Source organism: Misgurnus anguillicaudatus, chromosome 10 (assembly GCF_027580225.2).
Source record: "Misgurnus anguillicaudatus chromosome 10, ASM2758022v2, whole genome shotgun sequence".
NCBI lineage: Eukaryota > Metazoa > Chordata > Actinopteri > Cypriniformes > Cobitidae > Misgurnus > Misgurnus anguillicaudatus.
Window position 1 is genome coordinate 17,015,463 of NC_073346.2, and position 7,646 is coordinate 17,023,108.

The 7,646-nt window shown below is 37.1% G+C and overlaps 2 protein-coding genes across 2 annotated transcripts in view; one reads left to right on the plus strand and one right to left on the minus strand.

The window, feature by feature from the left end:
* fdps (farnesyl diphosphate synthase (farnesyl pyrophosphate synthetase, dimethylallyltranstransferase, geranyltranstransferase)) overlaps positions 1-7,646 on the minus strand; it is an 84,688-nt gene that overhangs the window by 21,189 nt on the left and 55,853 nt on the right. The gene's annotated exons all lie outside the window — the stretch shown is intronic.
* Positions 7,272-7,646, plus strand: part of LOC129447633 (uncharacterized) — a 46,447-nt gene continuing 46,072 nt past the window's right edge. The window contains exon 1 of the mRNA XM_073871988.1: positions 7,272-7,634. The gene's annotated coding sequence lies outside the window, so the exon portion shown is untranslated. The remainder of the gene's footprint in view (positions 7,635-7,646) is intronic.

Below are 7,646 nucleotides of genomic sequence, written 5' to 3' on the forward strand. Positions count from 1 at the left end.
TACGTTTATTGCAGGCAAAGTTTAAGCCTTTACCTTAAAGGGATACTCCACTTTTTTGAAAATAGGCTTAGGCCAAGAACTCTCATTCCAGCGTAATAATCAAGGACCTTGTAGCCGTATCGTGGGTGCAGCAGGCGCAATGATAATGACTATATTGACTTATTGACCGATATGTGAACATGATGTCAGTATATTACCATATTGTTTACATGTATGTTTGTTTGCAAAAAAAATTAATGTCATTAGCATTTTAGCCGATCGCAATTGCCTCTGTTATTTCTGCCTGCTGTCTGTTATAAGTTACTGTAGTGGCACGCGCAGCTCAGAGTCCACATGTGTTTGAGTGACAGTTGACAGGCGAAGAGAAAGCTAATCAAACTGACATTTTTTGTTTTTCTGTTTCAAATTTGAATGCATATTTTATAATATTTATTTACGTTTTAAATATTTCGAATATACATTTTTTACACTCCAATTTCATATTAATATTTCACATTTTTTTATCTAAATATTCTTAAAAATCAAAGTTGTGTTCTTAGAAAAGATGTTCTTGCATTATTATGCTATTTAATAGTCTTATATCTAATCAGTGACATAAAATGGTCTTAAAAAGACAATACCATCGACTATCGCCATTATTACTGTGTCAATGAACCGACCTATAGAAAGTAGCTATCACGACAGGCCTACATCATTCTCAGTACACAATGTAACTACAGAAGAGTCAAGTTTTAAATAGGAAAAATATTGAAACTCTTTGGTTATTTTTGAGCGCGATGCTAATGGTCTAATCAGATTTAATTAACTGTGCTAAGCTATGCTAAAAGTGGTACCGCCAGACCCGGATATCAGCATAGTCATAATAGATTACAAAACGGTAAACCTCAATTGTTTATCTCTTGGAGAGCTGTAAAAATGAGCCTATATAAAAAAAGTGGAGTATCCATGCATTTAACTTACCTTAAACTAAGTTTTCTGTAATGTAATGTAAACTACTGTAGTTGGATAGAAAGAGAGAATATTGTTACTCATAGTGATGTCTCCTAAAGCAGAGGTGTTCAACTCTGATCCACTACCCTTGCCTGTAATGATCAGGTGATCCTGAAGACCTTGTTGATTCAGGTGCGTTTGATTAGGGTTGGAGCTAAACTTTGCAGGACAGTGGGTCCCTCCCCACATGGTAAAAAATTCTTTGTTGCCTCAAATTGTTTTGTTTAATCAACTCAGATTTACAAGTCATTTCAACTTACTACATTTATCTTGACTAGAGATGAGTTGTTATAACTACAGATGAGATAACTTATAAACTATAGTTGAAAAAAGTCAACTTAATTTTATAAGTTGTAGCAACTCATCTCTTGTCGAGATAAATAATAGTAAGTTGACGTGACTTGTAAATCTGAGTTAATTCAACAAAAGAAATTAAGGCAGCAAATATTTTTACACTGCACGAGCAAGGTTAGAAACCTCTGACCTAAGGTGTCCCCATAGGAACCTCAAGTAACCCCACCCCTCTTTCTCCTACGTCGAGGCCTAGCCACTCGTGCTTTTTCAAAAGCATTTACCTATGGTTGTAAGTTCCGTCGTTACCAGTCTAGTTCAATGTTTTCGGAAGTTTCCCGAAACCATGGTACAAACATCCACAAACTGCATAACAACTTGCTCGACCCTGGAAAAATCTAAAAATTAGTTTTTTCTTCTAAAAATGAAGTGTTGGGGTGTTAACACATTGCGACAAATAAAAAGCTGATTTTACTTCATGACATGTCCACTATAATGGACAACAGGGGTCCATGTACGTTTTATTACTTTGATATCCTATCTGAAATTGTCATGATCCGTTCTGCGTTTCCCTAGTCTTGTCTCTTATATTGAAGTTCTGTTCTGTATGCCATGTTTCTAGTCCTTTTGTTAATTGGTTCTTGCGTTGATTGTTTCCAAGGTGTGTCTTGTTATCTTGTTACCCATGTGTATATAATCCCAGTGTCTCAGTTGTCTATCGTTAATGTTTGTAATGTGACACTCTATTTTTATACTCTTTTTTTCAGAGTACATACATTTTACTTATGTATTGAAATATAAAGACAGTTCAAACAAATTTGGAAAAAAGTGTTTTAGACTTTTTTAGACTAAAAAAACCTGCCTACTTTGCCTTTAAGGATGTTTTCCTGAATCTAGGCTAGCCCCAGATCACAACAGCAGTGACGTAGATAGTGACGTGTGCAAAACCTGTCCCAATTCTGCTCTTCACAGCTTCGGGCCCTTGCGCACTTACTCTGCTAAGTGCATTTTCAACAAGTGTCCACTTCGAGGAAGACCCTAGGGCGCAGTGTGAATATTGGGACAAGGCCTATATTAATTCTGAAGCGCCCCCTTCATCTGGTTGGCCAAACCGCGGCCTGGCTTCCTTGTGTCAGGCGGAATAGAGAGTATGCACATGACGTCGGCGGGAGGGACTGCGGTTACACCCACTGAGTGGCAAAAGACAGAGCTGGAGCATTTGAGTACAGCGTGACATTGGCGAAAATGCGTCAAAATGGGAAAAAGCTGTTGTGCGATAGACTGTACCAACAAGAAATCGGAGCTATCGTTTTACAGACTGACAAAAATCACAGAAAGGAGAAGTAAGGGGCCAGTCACACCAAAAGCGCTTTAAATGCTTGCAAACGCAAGGCGCGACGCACTTCCTTTTTTTAAAAAGAGCAGTGCGACGCGGCTTTTCATATTGCTAAGCAACCACCGAGTCAGCTGTCTTGTCAATCAAATATTGAAGCGTGAGCGCTCTTTTGCTGTTAACTGTCATATTAGCAGAAACTTTAAAAAGAGGACGCTTGATCTGACCTTGTTTGAGGGTGAGAGGTGCACAAACACGCAGGAGAGAGTGAGCGAGTTTCTTCAAAGCAACTGTAAACTTCCCTCACCACAACGTAAGGCCCGCCTCTCCCCTCATTCGATTGGACAATGGAAAGACGCGAATGACGTCGGGCGCTTCTCTGCTCTCAGTGCTCTTCAAAAACGCGTGCGCGGCAGGCGGCAAAAAAACGCAAATCGCTCGGCGCGCATAAACAGCGCGCAAACGCGCCCTGCCCATAGAATATCATTCAAAAAAGGCGCCTGCAACTGCCATAAACGCTTTTGGTGTGACTGGCCCCTAAATAGATCGTTCATGCCAACGTCCACAGACCACAGGTGGGTTGCAGTGGCGGCTGGTGACTTCTTTTTCTGAGGGCGCACGATGCGAAGTTCGTCACAACATGTATGTAGACCGTCATGTGTGTGGTATGTAATTTCAAAATATGTGTTCTGCGCTTTGAGAGATCGTGTGTGCATCACGTGTCATGCCAAAATAAGTGCCTGCTGCAGAAGCATCAAAGGGTTTATGATAAAAGAGACGATCATGTTTGCCAGGTACTCGCATAATCTCATGCCTAATCAGAGTTTAATGTTAAGGGAGTGCCTTTTGGAACATGAGCGTCTCTTTTATCATAAACGGTTTTGACGCTAGTCCAGCAGGCACTTATTTTGACAAAACACGTGATGCACACATGATCTCTCGACACGCAGGACACACATTTTGGAAAAGGGAACCACACACATGATACTCCGAGCACTTATTTTGAATTCGCGCCCTTCGGATGAGAAGTCACGAGCCGCCACTGGTGGGTTGATAAGTTGCTAGGGTCACTATCAAGCAGCGGGTTTACTTTCTATTTAAATGTATTTTTCAAGTATTTGTATTTTATCCGTGTTTTTCTTTGGAAAACATACATTTCAAAGCATATTATCATAATTTTTATTTTATTACATTTCATAAATACACGTGTTTGTTTTAGATTACACACTCAAGTAAAAGTACACAATTTTTATGTAATTAGGTATAAAATAAAATTTAATACGCAATATTAAAGAATACACAGTATGATTCTATGCTTTAGAATGTAGTGAGGTAAAATTTTTCCTAATACAAACATCCTAATAAAGCACAGATGCTTGGAAAATGTAATTAATGTAACTAAGTATTGTCTACATCTGCTATCAAGTCCAACAAAATTCAATTTAAGCTGATAATAGTCAGATTTACTGGCATTTTCGCAGCAACCCCTATGAAAACCAGCCATTTTGTTGCACGTTTTGCCACTCAACCGGGCGAGCTCACGTGGAAAAGTGACGTCAATGCATACCCTCTACAAGAGTCCTTAAAGTTCGCGATGTAAAGCAGGGCTCACTGATAATTCCGCATGACCTTTGATGCGGAAATCTATTTCTCAACACATACTTAATGCTGCTGCGAAGCTTTGCCTCTAGTGTACAACACGGAGTTTGAGATTGTAACAATTTTTGATTTGGGTGAGGATAGTTTTTGAAGGAGCTTTTACCTTTCCATGTCCCAGTGAGGAAAATTATCCGATTATCTCGTAAATGTAACGTTAGTATTAAAAATGTTAAAATGTTGATTTTTACGTCAAGTCACATACAAGTGTAAAATATTACAATATATCGCACTTGTTCTTAATAACACTGTAAACGCGTGTACTTCGTTTACACGAGAAAAAATTAGTTTTGTATGTTTGTAATATTCCTGCTGTAATTCTTTTCGCTATAAGGCGTCTTGCTAATCTAGAAATCACAAAGGGGTTTGGCATAATGATGTGTAGAACATTTGTTTCCAATTCCTGCAGTGTTTTCAGTAAATAAAGTTTGACGAATTGTTGTAATGTGCGTATGACTTGCGAATGTAATGCTCACCTAACTGAAATAAACCAGGCTTGATGACGTATGCAGCCTGCATATGCGACCTTCTATTTTGAAATGTCCAACATTTTAGAGCAAATGGATTGCACTATATATTTCCTAATTTTCTCATATGGGTGTGGCTTTCTTTTTTACATAATTATTTGGTTACACTTTACAATAGGATTATATTTGTTAACTTTAGTTAACGCATTGGTTAACATAAGTAAGGAATAATTGATGATGGGACATTGAATTATAAGAAAATAATGCACACCAAGGTGGTAAAGCGGCATGACGCGAAGCGGAGTCAAGTATTATTCTTATACCACGGTTACCACAAACATTGCTCTGGTGCCTATTTTTAAGACATTTGACAAGTTAGGTGTGCGGTTATCGGAAATTAATGAATACCCACGGAACATTTCTCAGCCAATCAGAATACAGCATTCAACAGACCCGTAGTATAAACTAACAATAAACAACACTAATTGTTGGTTCATGGTAGGTAATGCATTTAATAATGTTAACAAATACAACCTTATTGTAAAGTGTTACCAATTATTATTATTATTTTTTTAAACTTCTCTGCCTCTGTCTTACAACTGCCTATTACAAGAAGTGAATCAAACATACACAAAGACCTGATGCCCACTACAAAGTACATTTATAAGTAACAATATAAAGGCCTATGTCTTAATCTGAATCAGTTCCCATAAACTTTTAAAGCTATACATGTTTAATTTACTGTTGTATAACATCATAATACAAATGAAATGGTCTTACCTTGTTTATTTTCAGGAGGCTGTTGGTTAAGACACAGGTTCAGGTTTCTTAACACTGATGAAACACTGACTGCCTTTTATACTTTTATACTGGACAGGGTTGGGCTTGTGTAAGGGTGGGTGATGATAATGCATTAAGCTGGGTGGGCAATCAAAAGCAAAAGTATGTTCTTTTAGGGGATTTTTAGGGGATTTTAAGATACAGTTTATAACAAAACATCAAATGCTTACAAAAAAAAAGGATAATTTATTCATCCTTGTGTCATTCACGTTCCCTAAGGCTTTACATATAAAAGCTCTTTCTGTATTTTTCTTAAAATTAAATAAAACAAAAAAATAAAATAATTAATTATATATAATAAGTATAGTATAGTATATATATATATATATACTTTTATTATATTATAATGTAATTTTATTTATTTATTTATGTACACTAAATCTATTTATACACTACTACTAATAATATAATAATAGCATGTAATAGTTTATTTATATTAATTTTGGTGTAAATAATAAATGGTACATGTCTAGGTGATTGATTTCAAGCAATTTTGCATTGCACAAGCGTTTGACATTTCCTACTGACCCACTCTGCACATTTTGTGTGTCTCCCTTTATTTAACACACCTCGTGTGTCTCCCTTATTTATTAAGTTTAATGCATTGAATGTTTAAGTTTACTCAACCTCAGATTTCTTAAAGTGCAAGTGAAAACATATAACATCAGGTGATTCACATCCAGCCTGTTAAGCTAAAATACCTTTCATTCCAGTAATTTGAAACTGAAAGTAAAAGTTGTTTTCAGAATCAGAACTGGCCATATGGATTAGGTGTGAGTCATGAAAAGTGGATGAAAGTAGGAAGGCCGGGTCTTTCCCTGCCTATGACAGAATTTGCACTGTGCGCGCATACCATTTTTCCAACCGTTATAGCAAACAGCTTTAGACCATGCTTGTTAGATGGTTAATATAGGGCCCTATGTGTATGTTTGGATAATCGTTCTAAATCTGATCTGAGCAAAAGTCTTTTACAAAAATGCTGTTATTTTTTGTTGAAAATGTGATATTTATGAAGAAACCTACCCATAAAAAGAACAAATGAGGAGTTCAGATGCAAAGCCACTAAACGCCACCTCAGTCAATAATAAGATAATGATATTGACCAAATGCTCTGGGCATGTATTATATAGGTTTATTAAATACCTTATCTTCCAATCTGCTTAATCCTGAAATACCTTGTTGTTGTTAGAATCCGCTAAACGCCACATTGATTTGTTGTCAGAATCCGCTAAATAGCCATGTCGCCTTTGAGCACTTGTCCTCTAAGTGCATGAAAGATGAATTAGATGAATGAAGACAAGCAAACAACCGTGCATCACCTTCAAACTTGAGTCTACTTTAAAAGTGGAAGTTTTTGCCAAAAGCTTTCAGAGTCAATAGTATGAATGCAATCTCATATATTTACCCTGTAAACAGTGTGTCAAAATTCAGCATTTATTATCATTTGCATGTTTTGATGTGGCATATGTCATGATTTTACAGGGACGTGCACAGGGGGGTTTGCTCAGGTTGCCCGGGCAACTGCCCATATGCCCTTCTCGACTCAAGTTGCCCTTCCGAGGTGGAAATTTTTTTACTTTTACTTCGTTTACATTGTGCAGCGTTCCTTCGTTACTGTATTTGAATTAATTACGAAATTTATATTTTATTATTAAATTGCTGTCTCGTGTTTCTGAGGCGAATTAATGACTCGTCTGAGTCGATTCCTTACAAAGTGTTGCAAATAAATGAGTCTTTTGAATCGATTCTTTACAAAGCAAATGGGCCAAACTTTGAAATGGTTCGCGAATCAGTTTGAATGAATTGTTCAGATCGCTGCAAACACGGAATCGTCTGATGCTGTTTTACTCGTAGCCTATGTATAAACACGCAGAATATAAACAGTTTTGGGTGACGTGGATATGAATTTACCAGTCTTTTAACTAAAAGCAGAACTTCACACATGTACCCGCCATTATATACGCGTGACCTGTTCGTCGTCAAACACAGTTAAACGCGCGCAGCCTCCAGAAAATCCATCGATGATTGACGTCTGATTCGCTGTATACTGTACTGATGTAAGTGATTCT